The sequence below is a fragment of the Pocillopora verrucosa genome, chromosome 5 (assembly GCF_036669915.1).
Source record: "Pocillopora verrucosa isolate sample1 chromosome 5, ASM3666991v2, whole genome shotgun sequence".
Lineage (NCBI taxonomy): Eukaryota > Metazoa > Cnidaria > Anthozoa > Scleractinia > Pocilloporidae > Pocillopora > Pocillopora verrucosa.
The window spans coordinates 7,664,996-7,682,831 of record NC_089316.1 but is presented as its reverse complement, the minus strand read 5'-3'; the positions used below and the strand labels follow the sequence as shown (position 1 = coordinate 7,682,831).

Here is a 17,836-nt window from a genome sequence, read left to right as displayed (position 1 = left end):
AAACAAGTTTTCAAGACTACGGTTCCTTCCTTTAAAAATCATGTTTGTTGAGTTCAGGATTTAAGTTTTGTCATAACGACCCGTTATAAGCTTAGTGCATCAACTGTTGTGAATCAGCAAAATAAAAATAAATAGGGATGGGAAATGACACGGGCGGAAATAAATTAGTTTTAAACAGAAATAACACCACCCGCATTTAATAATGGATTAAGTGATAGAAACCGACCTTTTTGCATTGAAAATGGAAGGTAAACAAAGTAAATAACAGTCAGTTCAGTGCCATTGAAATGATTGAAGCTAATAAAATACGTGGGCACTCGTTTTAATTTCTGCTCATAAACGCATTTGTGATGTTTTCCGTTTTGCTTTAAAGGAAGACTTTGCATTTGGTTTGTTTATTTGAAAACTTACTCTGGTCTCGAGGAAGTCTTGGACCAAATACTGACGATTCGTGTTGGAAATTATTTTTCTGTCAAAGTTTATATCCATTTTGTGCGAAAGCCATAATGACCATAATTCACGGACTACAAGCATACGCAACACACACGATTTGCTCCAACCTCAAGGTCTTTCAGCTACAATGCAAATTCAAGTTGACAGTGAGGACATACAGATTAAACAAAATTTGCGATGCAAATTTACTTTGATATGCCAAATACAGCGAATGTATATCTAAATACATTTGAGCTTGAAAGTTTTTAATCAGTCATCGACAGTGAAGTTGAAATGGATTAATGGCGCTGCAAATATTTAAGAATTTGTTCATGCTTAGCGTGCGTATATCGAGTTAGGATGCACTCGGGAAGTTTGGAAAGCACGAAAAATGCATAAGGTAGCTCGAGTCGCAGCCGAGAGCAACGCTAGCTTTTTAGTGTTCTCCAAACTTTCCAAGTGCATCCATAACTCTATATACGCACAGCTAAAAGCATGAGCAAATTCTTTTACAACAGAGCGACAACAAGGATCTGTGCGAAGAAGCCTTTTATTGTGTTATTGTTTGGGTTTTGGTAAATTCCCAATTAAAAACTGTGTACTTTATTCCCCGTGTTGAACAAATTTCAGAACAACAATGAAAACGGAAATTTTACCATAAAGATTTTGTTCATAGCGGCTCAATATGACTTATATAGGGCAAACACGCGCGCTATGTTATAAGGCAATTTTTCTTTTTCGTGATACGCAGGTTCTTGTAATTTGCTTGCGTTCTTCCAACATTACTCATATTTATTTGAATTGTCTACTGTCTTGTCTCAAGAAACTTTAAATCAATACGTAATGATGGCTTGAAATTATTTCAAAATTTCCGGCTATTTTTGTCAAATCGTTCGCTTCTCTTCCCAGGGCCAAGTTCCAGTGTGCTACAACTTCGGCCTCAACAGACGAGAAATTCTGCGCTCTCGCTTAAGAGCAAATATCAATAGCTCTATCAAACTAAAAAAATGTGCTACTATCCTGAAAATAAAAATAAAATAGCGTTGTCGCTGTCACTTACCGGCATTGAAAATTTCCATGCAGAACTCCCCAAAACTAACATCTGTTGCGTGACCCGAAGACTTTCCGTAGGAATTATTCAAGCGCGCTGTTCATGCTGTTTGCTATATAACAATTTCAGAACTATCTGCAGATCTCTATGATTATTCGCTTGCTTCGATCGAGAAGTATCTGCATTTTTTTTTCTATTACTACGTGTAAATCTACATCTCTTTCGATCGAATGTCGCCGGCGTTTAATTGCGTGACTAGTAAAATTTATTAAGAATGAGCCAGCAGTATGTTGACCAGTAGGCTTCCTGCAAATTTCCCTTGACGAAAAAATCCCAGGACATAGTCAGTTGTTTTCGTGAGCGAAGACAATAGATATGAAAGAAAGCGAGATGCAAAGGCTCAATTTTTTTTTTTTTTTTAGGTTAAGAGGACATCCGTGCAAAAATCAAACAAAAATGAAATTTTTTTGGCAAGGGTCAAAAATTCAAATTGTCTCAATTTCTGCACACAAGTAGACCCTAGTAAGACAAGAAAGGCTGTGTATTATTTTTTTTCTCTCAAATATGTTGTTATTTTCGAGAAAAACGAACTTTTCGCTTTCACCCTCTGGAATCGATGGATCGGGTCATAACAGGTCGAAAATTGAACACTTTCGCTCGCTTCGCATTTCAAAGATATTATGTCTAGAGAAATCTAACCAACGTGAGCTCTTTCATAGACTCTTTGTCTTCTGTAAAATGTAAGTTGTATAGGAATTGATTGCTTAGAAGCTTTTAGCCATGCAAAAAAACAATGTGCTCCCTTCCGTTACAAAAAAATGTCGGTGAAGAAAACCTCTTTGTTCACCATGTGCCATTATTCAGAAGTCCACAAAATTACGTATGTAAATTGCCGAAGGAATGATCTTTAAGATGACGTAAAGTTTTCAAGAGCAAATGTTTTCTCGCGACGCAGGAAACTCTTGAAAGTAGCACACGGAAGACACAAAATCACGCCATATGTTGATTGCGTGACCAAAGAGTTAAGGAGCATTCCTGCATTTGATAATTACTCAACGTCGTACAGGAGAACGTTTTCAGAAACAAATAAAAAATTTATACCCAGTTTTGTTAAATTAATTTGTCTATTATCATTAAAAGTTTGTTTCTGCAGAGATATTCTGCCACCGTTCTGTCTAGTACGATTATGCACTAGTGCCAGCAACGGTATACGATTAAAAAAATTTGCTGTTCTCTCGCATATGAATCTTAAGTTTCTGCCCCTTGTTTGACTTGCTAACCTGTGCCTTTTAACTAGCCTATTGAAAACGAAAATCCACAAAATTTAAAACTTACAGAGGCCCTTGCAGGAGTTGAGTGAGGGCTTTGCATAATTGCGGTACGAGTCGTCATGCTCGTGTGACAGAATAATTTGGACCTACGAGTGGGGTCGGTCGACGTCATTTGAATAGGCAAAAATACGAGGAAAAGAAATAATATGTCTAGATATCCATTTAGCTCTGAGTTTTCCTATGATGTTTGTTGACTTTTCTACTTAAAAGCGAGACAATTAATTGAATTAACAAAACTTAATAAACAATCCTCCATTAAATTTCTCTCACGTGAAACTAAGAAAAAGAATTATTTCCCGCCCCCTTTGAAACGGAAGTCTCGCTTGTGAATGAAATGGAAGCTTCTTGCTCATTCAACTTTATGGTTTGAAGTGCTTGCTCGTACGAGGCCCAGGAGTAAATTACTTGAGGTGGTTCCCTTGGTGTCGTGCAATAAGGATGTACAGGCTCATAAAAGTGCTTGGTGTTTTGCCGGGGTTAAGAACGAGAGTGAACTTAACCTTGCCCGAGCAGGTTTTTTTTACATGAGTGCAAAGGATATAAACGCCTTCACAATTTGTCCTTTCCACCGTTCTGAGCTTGGCGAAGGAGCCAGAATACCTTCAGAGTTCCAAATGATTCTAGGGATGTCAGCGCTGATCTCTCTAGAAATCGAGAGAGCTGTACAGGAAGTGGGAGGCACAACCGATACGAAAAAAGATTTGGTCTTTGTGACTTTACAGTCCAAACAATGCATAAATTCCTGGAAAGCGCATTTACTGCGTTCAACAAACCGGGACGAGTCCAGACCAGACGTCATCGATGAGCTCGATGAAACTTCTGCCTTGCTGGTCTTAGACCGGGCAATGAAATATCTACCAAATAAAATTTAGGGAGAGCCAAACAGACTGGTTTGGTTAGAGAGATCTGCCATGGCATATCACGGTTGTGACGAGAAAGGGAAATGATGGTAAGATTGAGATGATGACATTTGTACACTTATTTGAGACGTGTAACTAGGACAGTTCTGCAGTTCTTGCCGTACTTAACGACGTCTTTCGTCGACTGAAGGATGTCATGCCTCATTTACAATCCATTTATCTTAGACAAGACAACGCCGGGTATTACCACTGCGCTTTAACCCTGGTTACAGCCAGCAAAGTAGCAGAGCAAAACAATCTCTACCTACGCAGAATGGATTTTCCAGATCCCCAAGGAGGGAAGTGATCTTGGGATCGGAAAGCTGCACCGGTCAAATCCCATATGGCCATCCATTTGAATTCAGGCCACGATATAGAGAGAGATAGAGAGAGAGATACTTTATTAACCACCATTGCAGCCATAGGCTGAATTACGGGATATTTACAAATACTGATGATAACAAAAGAGAGAATAAGAAAAATGTTCTACATCTTATAAACATGGCTAAAAATAAAACTGTTCTTCAAACGCTCGGTTTTACATAGGGGGAGAGTGAAATCACTTTTGCGTCTCAGGGCATATTTACAACTCTTCCTTTGGGGGAGGAGGCTCTGGAGATTGTGGGTGGGGTTACAGACGATCTTGTCAAACAGATCGATTGAAATCTTTTCTCTCCTCTCATGATGGTGTGCATGTTCCACTTTAAATCATGGCTAATGGTCACGCCTAGCAATTTGGCACTGGTGACTAATTCAAGGGGTTTACCATTTAGAACTAGGGGTTCGAAATCGTGGTTGCTGTTGGAAAAACCAATTCGAAGTTCTTTGCACTTGGCCTCATTCAGTTGGAACCCATCGAGACTCGCTTGTCTCGAAAGGTCATCTACAGCTTCTTGGAGTTTGCTCTTACTACCCTTTGTAACTATTTCGGAACAAGATGTATCATCCACGTATTTCCACATGTCAACTGATGTGTCCAAGTCATTAATCATGACAAGAAATAACCAGGGGCCCAGTTTTGTTCCCTGGGAGACACCGGATGGCACAGAGCGCCATTCAGAGTGACAGTCCTGAGCAAGTTTAACTCTTTGTTTCCGGTCCATCAAGAAGTCAACAATCCAACCTTTGACTTGACTCGGAATATCATATGTTGTTAGTTTTTGAACAAGAACACTGTGATCGATAAGGTCAAAGGCCTTACGGAAATCGAGTAGGACTACTCTTGCCGTGGCACCATTTCCGTCGGTGTTAACAAGCTAATTATGCGTCATATTGGCCAAGGCATGTGTAGTAGACGATTTAGGAATAGTTCCAAATTGTCGAGGGTCGATTCTTTGTAACACAGCAGGTTTAACGTATTTCTCAACAATGTGACCTTCAGAGAGCTTAGACAGGATAGGCGTGAGGGATATAGAGTAGGTATCTCAAATGCAGGAGGCAATAGAATCATTTGGGGGTGTCCCTGGAGTAAAAGCAGTGTTGTGCAGGCCTCCTTTGTCTTCCATCAAAAAGCCAGTGAAATGGGATGTTGTAAGCTTTGTCAACGACGTTCAGTATGGTGAGGAAGGTGTGAGAGTATGGAGATCCGGCTACAAAATTGGAAGTGGCGAATTCATTCCTTGGAGTAAGTTTCATGTTCCTGACCAGGACGAAGTTCCAACACTTGAATGCAGAGCAGCAGGCGAAAACATAAAAGCTAATTTTGTTCCTATCAAGCCGAGGCGAGCTGAGTTTACTAAAAAATCTCAAAAGCACTAAGACAGCACTAATGAAGGTACCGATGATTCAAGTGAAGAATCGCGCGATTCCACAGCTAAAATATTTTTTAAGTCCTATCAACGCCATTCGTCATTACAGAAGCATCTCGAATGTGGGAGACACAAATATGTTCTTGAATATGAAACTCTTTATGACCGCGCCGTGCGAGGGTATGCCTTTAGACTGGAGAAGGGATCGAGTGCTGTACCGCAACTGCTGGACACGGAATCCACCCGTCATCGTCTGTTGCTTCTCTTGAAAAGGGATGGACCCTAAAGCAGAGTCGTTCTCGCAATCTCGTTTCACTGATAAGCAAAAGGACTACTTGACAGCCAAGTTTGAAACTGGAGAACAAACGGGACAAGGCAGATGCTGCAAGTGTCTCAAGATTAATGAGGTCTGAGAAAGACGAAAACGGCGAGCTGCTATTTGACTGCTCTGAGTCTCTTAAATTGCTGAAATTTGTTAGAAGCGCCGAAAAGGTCATTTGCTGTTAAGAGCAGTGACAGTTAAGACAAGCGATATTGACTCTTTCGCGGTTAATTAAGTTTTGTAAATTTAACTGCCTTGCCTATACGTTACAAAGCGAACAGACATTGCGGTAATTAAAAAGTGTTTTCATTAGCTCAAGCAGAAAAAATCAACTTGGGTATAAATAAAGGCAAAATTAGAGCCAAATGGATATTTAGACTTGCTTTTTCTTTTTTACATAATTGTGCTTATTTTAAAAAATGACCGTCGAGCGAGCATAACTGTAGTTAATTTAACTTAATTCTCGCAAAAACCTCTCTTTGAAAACTATGTTGCTTTTTATCGAGTGCTGCTTAAAAGGCACGGGAAAGCATATAAAGAAAGTTAAACAATGGGCGGAAACTTAAGATTCGTATGGAGGAGAACAGCAAAGTTTTTTTAATCGTATCCGTTACTGGCACTGGTGCATAATCGTACTAGACAGAACGATGGCGGAACATCTCTGCAGAAACAAACTTCAAATGATAAAGGGCAAAGTAATTTAACAAAACTGGTTATAGCTATGTCATTTGTTTCTGAAAAAGTTCTACTGTTCGATCCTAATTCATTTCGAAGGCAGGAATGCTCCTTAACTCTTTGGTCACGCAATCAACATATTGCGTGATTTTATGTCTTCCGTGTGCTACTTAGAAGAGTTTCCTGCGTCGCGAGAAAACATTTGCCCAAAGAAAACATTACGTCATTTTGAACATCATTCCTTCAGAAATTTACATACGTAATTTTGTGGAATTCTGAATAATGGCACATGGTGAACAAAGAGGTTTTCTTCACCGACATTTTTTTGTAACGGAAGAGAGCACATTGCTTTTTCGCATGGCCAAAAGCTTCTAAGCAACCAATTCCTTCATTTTACAGAAGATGAAGAGTCTATGAAAGAGCTCACGTTGGAATCTTTGAAATGCGAAGCGAGCGAAAGTGTTCAATTTTCGACCTGTTATGACCCGATTCATCGATTCCAGAGGGTGAAAGCGAAAACTTCGTTTTTCTCGAAAATTAAAACACATTTGAGGAAAAAAAAAACACAGCCTTTCTTGTCTTACTAGGGACTACTTGTGTGCAAAAATTGAGACAATTTGAGTTTTTGACCCTCGCCATAAAAATTTCATTTTTGTTTGATTTTTGCACGGATGTCCTCTTAATAGCAGTTGTACCCTCCCCTGCAGTCTTCGTCTAAATTTTCCAAGGTCCCTCCTTATCTTCTACCTTGTTCAGTCTGTTTCGACTTCTGAAGCTAGATCATCAGCATCGGCCTCTTCGTCCTCATTCATACTTAAAGAGGGGGACTTCGTCAATGAACCAATTTTTGTTACGGCAGACAACCACCTGAAGTATCGAGCTATTTGCTTTTTTTCATGGCTCTACAATTTTATTATATCGCCGGTGTGTTGGTGATACTTTTTGCTTATTTAACTCAGATCGCGATGCCAATACATTTTTCGACTATATCAACTCTAGGCACCCTAACATCAAGTTCACTATGGTAAAGCAGGTTAATCGCAATTTACCCTTTTTTGATGTCCTGATTTACAACCATGACCCCAATGCCTCTGTAACTAGGGTTTACCGCAAGGAAACTTTCACTGGGTTACTAATGAATTATTTCAGCTTCACCTCGTACTCTTACAAAATGGGACTCATTAAGACACTCGTTGATAGGGCGTAAAAGATTAAAAACACCTGGTTAGGGTTTCACGAGGACATCAAAAAACTTACTGATATTCTAAAAAAGAATCTTTTCCCTGCTCATTTAATCGATCAGATTCTAAACCGTTACATCACTGGGACCCATAGCAATCATCATCCCCGGGGTACCCTTCCCACCACTTCACCTACGTTTTACTTTAAGCCACTCTACATAGGCCACTTTCCTGCTATCACTCGAAAAAAGATCCACCATTTTGTTAAGCGCTATTGCAATGACTTAGATATTAAACTGTTTTCTCTTCCTTCAAAATCGGTAACTTGTTTGGTGTGAAAGACCCTGTCCCTGACGGGCTCCGTTCACATGTGGTTTATAAGTTTTTATGCTGGCTCTAATGCCTGTTACATCGCTGAAACTTGCCGGCATTTAGAGAGCACTTGGTTCGTGACAGGGCCTCTCACATTTTCAAGCATCCGAAAGATTCTCCACATTGTCGCACTTTGTGTTCAGCAGATAACTTCCATGTTTTAGATCACGCCTCTACCAGCTTTCAGCTTAAGATAAAAGAGGCTATTCATATTTAAAGAGAACAACCATCCTTAAATCAACAATTACACCATGTAAATCTAAAATTATATTTTTAATTCTCACACTTTCATGCTTTACCTCTTTTCTTGTTGTCATTATTCATCTTAATTAGCATTGTTCTACTTACTATATAATTCAACTTCCAACGCTTTGTACAGTAATTAACTGAAGATGACAGAAATTTCTGTCGAAACATGTTTTACAAACTCAAAAGTTTTGTCGCTTTCTTTAAATTCTTTACTTGCCTGTTAATATCAAGACCCTTTAGAAATAATTTTATAAATAACAGGGGTCTTTGAAAAAAATAGTGATAGAAAAGGTTTCAGTTCTGGTCAATACTGACTTTTCATAGCCTTCTTCCAAATCTGAGGGAACGCGCTGAGGGGATTAAAAAAAACATGCAAGTGTGATAATGCAAGAAAGAGAATAAAAATACAAATAAAGAAAAAGGAGAAAACATAAGAACCCGTGTTGCAGCGTGCAGATATCTTCTGAGCCAGACCTACACACCTAAGCCCGACAACACGCAAAGAAACTCGACAGAGTGCTGAATAGCAACTTGCTCGCACGTGCATGCGGGAAAAGCCCTGACAATCAGCGAAAATATACCAAATTCAGACGATATCTGCAGTCAAAAGACGGGCCAATTAAATAACAGAAGGGTTAAGAACTTTCTAGAAGCGTTTTCTTGAAAAAGAAGATGAATAATTTTTACTTATCTGAAAGGTCACGCAGTCACACTACCAATATTATTTCTGCGTGGAATTTCTTGATGGTGGAAAGTGGAAAAAACATTTTCCAGTCTTAATTTCTTGAAACATGACGCAGTTAATGAATTTTATGGGGCTATTGATATTTCCTTTCAAATGAGGGTGGCAAGGTTTCCCGTCATCCTTGGTCTGGAAAAGCCGAAGATGTTACACACGGGAACTTGTGCTTCAACAAGCACGCGACATGTGACTTTAAAATCTCCTCTCCTGTTACAGTTTCCTTATTGTGAACTGTGCGATAATGATCATAAACAATCAAATTATAGACTTATTAATGTTTTATTCTGTACAAGAGCCCCATTTCCTGGTTTTAGAAAATCTTCAAAGTATTCAAAGTAATAAACGACAGAAGAAAGAAACGCTAGGATTTTCCCATCAATTTTTCGCCTACATGCATCTCTCTTAGCGTGAAATTTCAATTCCTTCAAAAAAAAACTTCGAAAGTTTTTCACATTTTTTAGCTTTCGTGATCAATCATCTTGAAAGAAGAGCTAAAAAATGTGGGTATATTTGGTCACTGTCTACAGCCAGAATTGCGTGACAGGTGACAGAGAAACTTGTCACAGTTGCAGATTTTAAAAGGCATCCAAGACAAAAATACAGTAGTGCCCAAAGATTTTTTTGATGGTTTTCAGGGGTGAAATGATAGATTATAAAGGGGAATTAAGATTATTGTTGTACCTTTCTGGCAACTGAGGGGAGATATTTTACCTCAAAGTTGCGAAATATTTAAATGAATCGAAAAGTCTAAAAACACAGTCGTTTACTTGCCTCTGTTGATTCACAAGCCGTCAATCAAATTGACTGATACTTGCGTCGAACATTTACTAAGGATGATATTAATATGTGTGCAAACCTTCAGAGTAATTGGTTAAATACCACTGCGGTGAAAGCTTCATACATTTTACCTATTTTGAAGCGATTTCCTTGGTGAAAACCAAGAAAAACCGGGGGATGGTCAATCTCCCCCCGGAAAAAACCAAAACAGAAACCACTTTGTCTTTTTTAGTTTTGGAGTAGACCCTTTAAACTGACAAACTTTCATTGAACTCGGTGAGATGGCATACAGCACGATTGCCCGATGCTCTCGTAGACACACGCTTAGTTTTACAAACACAATACAATCTAGGATTTACTGAAGAGGGGTGTAGACAAATGTCGGATGAGGATAACATTTTTGGTCCTTGGAAAATTTAATTTCCAACATTTTTGGGGTCTTTGTTGGTTGTTTCGGGCCTTTGGACCAACTGAGTTTTTAGTGATTAAAACATCCACCATGTTCAACTAAGTTCTTTATCAGATAGCGCCGTTTCTAAACGTTTTTTTTTTTCACTGCTAGATTCCCCCTCACTCTTCCTCAGATTTCCAAGGCGTTAATGACGCGTTTGCTATATCATCCTGTTTAAGCAAAACTGAAATTATATTTGATTGTTAAATCATGATGTCATTACAAAGTAACTGAGATACTACAAGCGCCCTGACAGATCAATATCTATCGTTTACTGCACCGGTAATCCCATAGAAAATTTGAGCATACTGGGTTTTGCGTTGAGTTTACTTTATAGAAGTAATAGGCAGTACTCTCTTTCGGATAACTGGCGTTATATACGAAAAGTCTTACAATCACTCGACTCCTACCTCCGGCTCGTGATTCACCCAATTTTCTCGTGTTCTCTCAACGTCATGCATTGGTTTTTATGCTGGTAAACCGATAGAAAGTGCGGGCTATTGATTATAAAAACAGATAGATGTAGGAAACATTATTCGTTTGATAATTAGTTTACATCACGACTCCGTAAAGTGGATCAAACGTTCTCAAATACATATTGGTATGGTGGCTTTCAAAATTTTTTCTAGTTGTACATTTTTACTACAAGGAACAGTTCTACTGTCATCAAGATTTTTCGTGGAAGACCCCAAATATTTATGTTTCAATGGAGCAAAAAACTTTCACAAAGTAACATCTCTTGGTGAGTTAAATGCAACGGAAATTCAACAAAACACAATCGAAATGTTTTTTTGTACGCGTTTACTTCGGTTAGTTTTGCGACCAATTGTTTTTAGCTCATAAAGCCGTTTTAAAATCTTTAATTTTTTTCTAAGGCAGTCTCTAGTGCTCATCACACAGAAACATCTTGGTACCTTGCGGTTTCCCTGGCCGTGATCACATCTAAATACCAGTCTACGATCACGCTTTCCGCTTGAGATTTCTAATCACAATTTGTGTGTCTACTGCCCCCTGAAGGAGGGAAGAGCACATACGTTATTTTCCAGTGGGATCACGCTATCATCACAGGCTTCCCAAGCCGTGATCACATCTAAATACCGGTCTGTGATCACGCTTTTCACTCATGATTTCTAATCACAGTTGATGTGGCGAAAATATATGTTAATTTTCTTTGTGATCACGTTATCATCACAGGCTTCCAAGGCCATGACCACCCCTAATTACCTGTCTGTAATCACGCTTTCCGCTCGTGATTCCTAATCACAATTTGTGTGTCTACTTTTGTTATATTTTGTTATTCTTTGAAAAATTTTACTCGTGCTTATTTATTCCAAATTGCACTCGAAATCAAGTGATTACCTATACAAACTGAAGCTAAAATTATCATGCCGTGCTATATATTGCATCCTGCATAGCAGCTTCTAATGTTTATGGAAACGAGTTTCGTCATATTTTGTTGGTTATCATGCTGAATGATGTTCCTGCTTGTTAAAGATTTCACCATCTAAGCATTTTACTTTTCTATGCTTTTCTTTGTGTTCGCTAGTAGTTCTTTTAACAGAAACTAATTATTCGTGATTACTATTACGAAAGAGATACTTCGTAAATTATGAAATTCAAAGTATTTTTGACTACCCGTTAGAGGGACATCATCAGCGTATAAAATCGATAGAAAAAATGAATGATTATCATTAAAGAGGACTTAGCAAAATCCCTAAGTGTACCTCAGGATCAATTTATGAGTTCTCTTATTTCCTAACATTTTTGCTCTACATTCAGTCTGTACCACAGTAACGCATATTACATTTTCCAGGCTTGAAAAGTTCGTAGATATAGTATGATCCACAGTTTTTCACAAAAATCTTCTTTGAGTTTTCGCAACCAGTAGAGCGATCACTAAAGTAGACTTTTCTGAGAACTTTACCTTCTTCCACTGTAGGATGAGCACCATTCAACCAGCCTGAGTGGACTGTACCACATCTGAATGCTGACACACGCGTTGTTGGCATTTTTGTTCCTGAAGCTCCCACAAAACGATACCATTCCTCGGGGAGTTGGTTGTCACACAGCTCTGAAGTGCCAGGTGTTATGTAACTTATCTTTCTATTGGGCTCACTCAGGTTTTCATAATGATAACAAGGATCGGCTACAAAGTGAAATAATTATTACAACAGGACTTAGAAATGACAACTACATTAAAAAAGGAGGTGAAGTAATACTTGTGTGGGACATTTTTAGACCATGAGGCTAGAAAATAAATATGGGAAATAAAATTTATTAACTACGAAAAGTAGTATCTGAATCTGTGTTTCCTCTTTCTTCAATAACGCATTAAAAGACAGCTTTCAGCAAACTTAAGGCGCAGCTAACGTAGTTTACATACAACTAAGCAGCAATGTGTTCGTTAATGGCCACCTGAGTAGGAAAGATTCAGATCGAGTCTAACCTATAGCCACCTTAACTAATTTAATGGCGTAGTAGATACCAAAAGTACCTTCACAATTTAAACCATTCCCGATATATTTAGGATTACAGGAACAGTTGTATGAGCCCTGAATACTAGTGCAAGAGGCATTCGGATGGCAGTTGTTCATTTTCACGTCATTTCACATTACGTCAAAATCAAGCTACAAAGAATATCACTCAAAAGAATGTTTCCCGCCGCCGTCTATTATTGTTGCAACGCCCATCCAAAGGCAGAAAGACAAAAAAACCATCAACGATGAAGGGGTCCGTAACATGATTTAAGGTGGTGTGATACAAATAATCCAATACTAATTATGATAAAGTTCGGATATAACGCGTGCTGTCATCGGTCGAAAAAGCGTGCTCTAGCGGAGTACTGAAAACATAAGGCTGAGCTAAAACTGTCACGCCATAGAAGAACCAAATTAAGGTTTCAAAACATGCCAAGCGCCGTAATTTACGCTATCACAACGTGAGCAGAGACGCAAATACTTCTCGACTACGTCTAGTGTTTCTCTCAACACTTCGTTCGCGCTCTAGCCGCTTCGGCAACAACGTTAACGTACAAAAATTCATTATAATAGTCAAAACGAATATGAAGGCTCCTGAGATTATTGACTGTACCTGTACAGTTGCATCCATCTCCAGTATATCCAGGTTTGCATGTGCAAACGTGTGATCCGTGCGTGTTGTTACAAAGAGTATTTACGTGACATTTGTAGGGATATGTTTTGCATTCGTCAATATCTGTCAAAAAAAAAATAAAGAAAAAAAGAGAAAAGAATGAAAAACGGGATTTGTGTTTTATTCAAAAGTCATACATGTACATGTATGTGAAAAAAAGTGGAATACTCGTTTGCAATTTTTTTGTTTCATACGATTCTTGGGTTGGACCTACAATTCAAACCGCTATTTTTCAATGTGTTTCTCTGGTACGGCAGACTATCTCAAGCATACGCTATAAACTGCTCTTGTTTTGCAACGGGAGCACAAAACACGTTATATATACAAAAAAAGAAAGAACGAACTATAATAAATCATCCATGGCCGCATTTCCTTGCTATTCCTAATTTACCTGTGCAATTTTGTCCATTTCAAGTATATCCAGGCTGACAATCGCATACGTGTGATCCATTGGTGTTGGTGCAGTTTGCATTCTCATGACAAGAGTGGTTTCCTTTACACTCGTCAATGTCTATGAAACCACAGATGTAAAAATGGGATTTCAGAATTATGCAAATATTGCTGTGGCATAAGCCTTTACTGTGTTATCTAAAGCATACGCTTTAAACTGCTCTTGTTTTGCTACGGGAGCACAAAACACGTTATATATATATAAAAAAAAAAAGAAAGAACGAACTAAAATAAATCACCCATGATCGCATTTCCTTGCTTTTCCGAATTTACCTGTGCAATTTTGTCCATTTCCAGTATATCCAGGCTGACAATCGCATAAATGTGATCCATTGGTGTTGGTGCAGTTTGCATTCTCGTGACAAGAGTGGTTTCCTTTACACTCGACAATGTCTATGAAATCACAGATAAAAAAAAAATGGGATTTCGAAATCATGCAAAAATTGTTGTGCATAAGCCATTACCGTGTTTAAAGAGTGCAAGCCGTGGCTGTTTTCAATCTTTTGCTGGATTGCGAGAACGCGAGATTGTCGTACCTGATGAGAAAAAGTTGTCTACGCAAAAAACCTATCTCTTAATAACTTTAAGTCAGGTAACTGTCTCACCTATTCTAAACAATTAAAATATGGCTTGCCACGTTACCAAAATAAACATCAACAAACAACCAACCAAACAAAATCTCATTACACTATTCAACAAGAATTTAAAGGCTTTTGAGACTAATGAAGGTTACCTGTACAATTATGCCCATCTCCGATAAATCCAGATTTGCATATGCACACGTATGATCCGTTTGTGTTATTACACGTAGCCTCCTTGTGACATTTGCCAGTGAATGCCTCACATTTATCTGTCGTAAAATTAGAAAGAAAGAAGGACCAAAAAAAAATACATGAATAAATATCAATTACAGATATAAGCATTTTGATTTCTATCAAACAGCCATAGGAACTCAGCAACTCAGCAACTCACGAAAACCTCAATTTTGTAGCTTCCTGCTTTTAGTAGTTCTGTGGCCGTACTTTTCAATTAAGCTATTGTTTCTGAGCTCTCCTTGCAGTTCCTATATTAAGCACTCGACATACGTATGAACTGCTCTTATTTTGCCATGGAAAGGCGTCGAACATTCAAGGTAAATAAAAAAAATAAAAGAATAAAACAAAAAAACAAATACAAATACAAATACAAATACAAAAAACAAAACAAAAAAACAACAAACAAGCAAACAAACCAAAACAAAACAAAACCAAAATATATAAACGAGCGAACGAAGAATACATTACACACGCTCAATAAAATATAGTAAGAAATTTGTTTTAGATTCTAAGATTCAGCACCTTATACAATGAGATAAATTCACGCCACTTTCAGCAACTAAAGAACAGTTGTCATACCAGTATTGGAAATCAGAAAAAAGTTCATAGAGGTTCATTTCAAGGGTTGACTTAGACTCATACCCTTTTCACAATATTCTCCTTTGAATCCAGGAGGACACAAGCATCGATATCCCTTGAGTGTAAATCCAGACTGCCAAGTTGCGTTATTTTCGCAGTAGGGAGTCTTGTCACAAGCGTTCTAAAGAAAAAGAAAAATTAAAATGAAAGGAGAAACGAGATACCGAATGATCGAATACACAAAAATTTGTATAAACATTAAGTTTTGTTATTATATTATTCAAAGGCGATAACTTCGAAAAATCGATTTGTAACTCACCTTCGAGCCGCGATAATAAAAAGTGGAATTAGTTGTCAAATGACTGTCGTATTTTAGATGAGTGGCGTTATTTAGTTCACAGATTTGAAGTGGTCTATTATTCTCTGGATCTTTTTCGAAGTTAAAACTGACACAGTGGTCGTTCAGGTAGCACAGTAGCTCACAGTCATCCAAGTTATTGACGCCTTTCTTTTCAATGGTATGGTTTACCAAACGTCTTTCGGCAAAGAAGTAGTAGTCCGGAAACACCATTGCGCGCTCTCGCTCTAAAATAAACAAATTGGAATATGATTATAAGGCATACTTTTCCGTCGAAAGAAAAAGACATTTCGAGTAAAAAGTTCTAAGAACAAATCTCTTCGCAAAAATTCTCGGATCTCAGCAAACTATGGTGGCAAATGCGTTAAAAACGTAAGTCAAACATAGCAGTCGGTAAGAAAAACGATGATTCGTTAGATGTAATTGAAAATTTGTGAATTGCTTCGTCGTTTTCTACAATTAGATAATAACATGAAAATACCTTTATTTGAGGGTTTAGGGGTTTCTGAGATACGGAAAATTTACGGCAAATATTTCGAGTTTCACAATTCAAGAAGCTCGTACGTTTTTAGATGAGTCTATCATATCGATAGAAAAGACGAGCTCATCAAACACTCTGTGAAATTCCTACTAGAGAGGGAGTTAATTGATGTTTGCATTTTTTGATGCATTTTTGATCAGTGCAATGAACACTATTTAAATTCTTTTATAGGGAGCCTTTAATATCTCAAAAACTTTGACCAGAGATCGTCTTAAAGTGAAAAAGTGTGAAGTTTTTTTTCTTCTTTTTTTTTCTTTATATAAACAGGTGCTTGACTATTGAATGTTTATTAACGAAATGTATAACTGAAGAGCTCCTTTGCGGCTCTTTTGTTCTTGTTTTGCGTCAATGAGCAGATTTGTATTCGTTTTCGAGAGTTTTCTAAACGGGCAAATGTAGAATGAAACTTTATTTCTTTTACTTTTTCGGGCCAATGAAAGTGTTTGAATTGCTTAGCTATGGTGAATATAATCATCTCTTTATTTCCTTCATTTGTTTTCTGAAAACAACTCATTTATCTGTTCATCGTTTTAATTCATTAGTTGTTTTTCTCATGTTGAATAAAGTCTACCCAAATCATTTTTCTGCTATTGAAAAATATTGATCACAGCAACAGAGTTTTTAAAACACTGAAAATATATGTTTAAATAAATTTTAGTCTAAGGAATCCTTGCTGGGATATTGATTATGAAAGAGCGCAAAATTGGAAAATTACACGAAGCTTCTGTGCTAAGGTTTTCTTGAGGATCATCTCAATTGAGCTATTTGTTCTTTGGCAAGTTTTAAAGCCTCCAATTCGAAAAGCAATATTTAAAAGGATTTTGTGTCAACGGTTTTATTTTTTCAATCCCACACAATGGTTAAATTATATGGAGACGGGCTACCCTATTTTTGTAGGCAAATATTTAAAACCAGTACAAATTGGTCTATTCCAAATGCCAGCATTGTCCTTCTATAAAAATAACTTCGCTTAAGTTGGCTAAGAACGGCCAATTTTTTTCCATGCAAATTATCGAATTCCCGTCTGCAACACAACAACGAAATGTTTTTGATAGAATTGATTATGCTTCCATGTAAATATGAGTTGATGAGCGTTAGGATTGAAGTTGTTTTGAATGAAGCAATTCTTCATCGTAACAATTCTTACTTTTTTTGTGACAACTGAAAATTTCCGATATGGTTCATCATAATAATACGCCTTTGTTAAATATTATTAATACTGTTAATATCTACAAAAGAAGTTTACAAGACTGAGGTTTCTTCCTTTAAAAATCGTCTTTGTTGAATTCAGGTTTTTAATTTTGTCATAACGACACGTTAATAAGCTCAGTGCATCAGCTGTTGTAGATCAGCGAAATAGAAATAAAGAGTGACGGAAAATAAGATAGCAAGGACTGAAGCATGATTATAGGGATGGGAAACGATGCACATTTTGTAACTCACCTTTACCAAACGTCAAGTAAGTCGTCGATGAAGTCCAGACTGCGAATATTAGAAACACTGAAAATTCCATGCTTCCTCAAGACAACGGAGCTCAGTATTGATGCTTTCAGTGTGCCACAAATTTCGCGTCGACCACCTGCATTTGATAATGAATTTAAGTGATAGAAACCGACCTATTAGCGTTAAAAATGGGATGTTAACAAAATTAACAGCTGTCAGTTCTGACCCTGCAAATAATATACGTGGGTACGCGTTTTAAAGTTTGCGAAT

At 37.7% G+C, this 17,836-nt stretch overlaps 1 pseudogene; it reads right to left on the bottom strand.

Moving 5' to 3' along the window:
• Positions 1-12,005: 12,005 nt before the first annotated feature.
• LOC131792996 (uromodulin-like) lies at positions 12,006-17,636 on the bottom strand (annotated as a pseudogene).
• Positions 17,637-17,836: the final 200 nt, after the last annotated feature.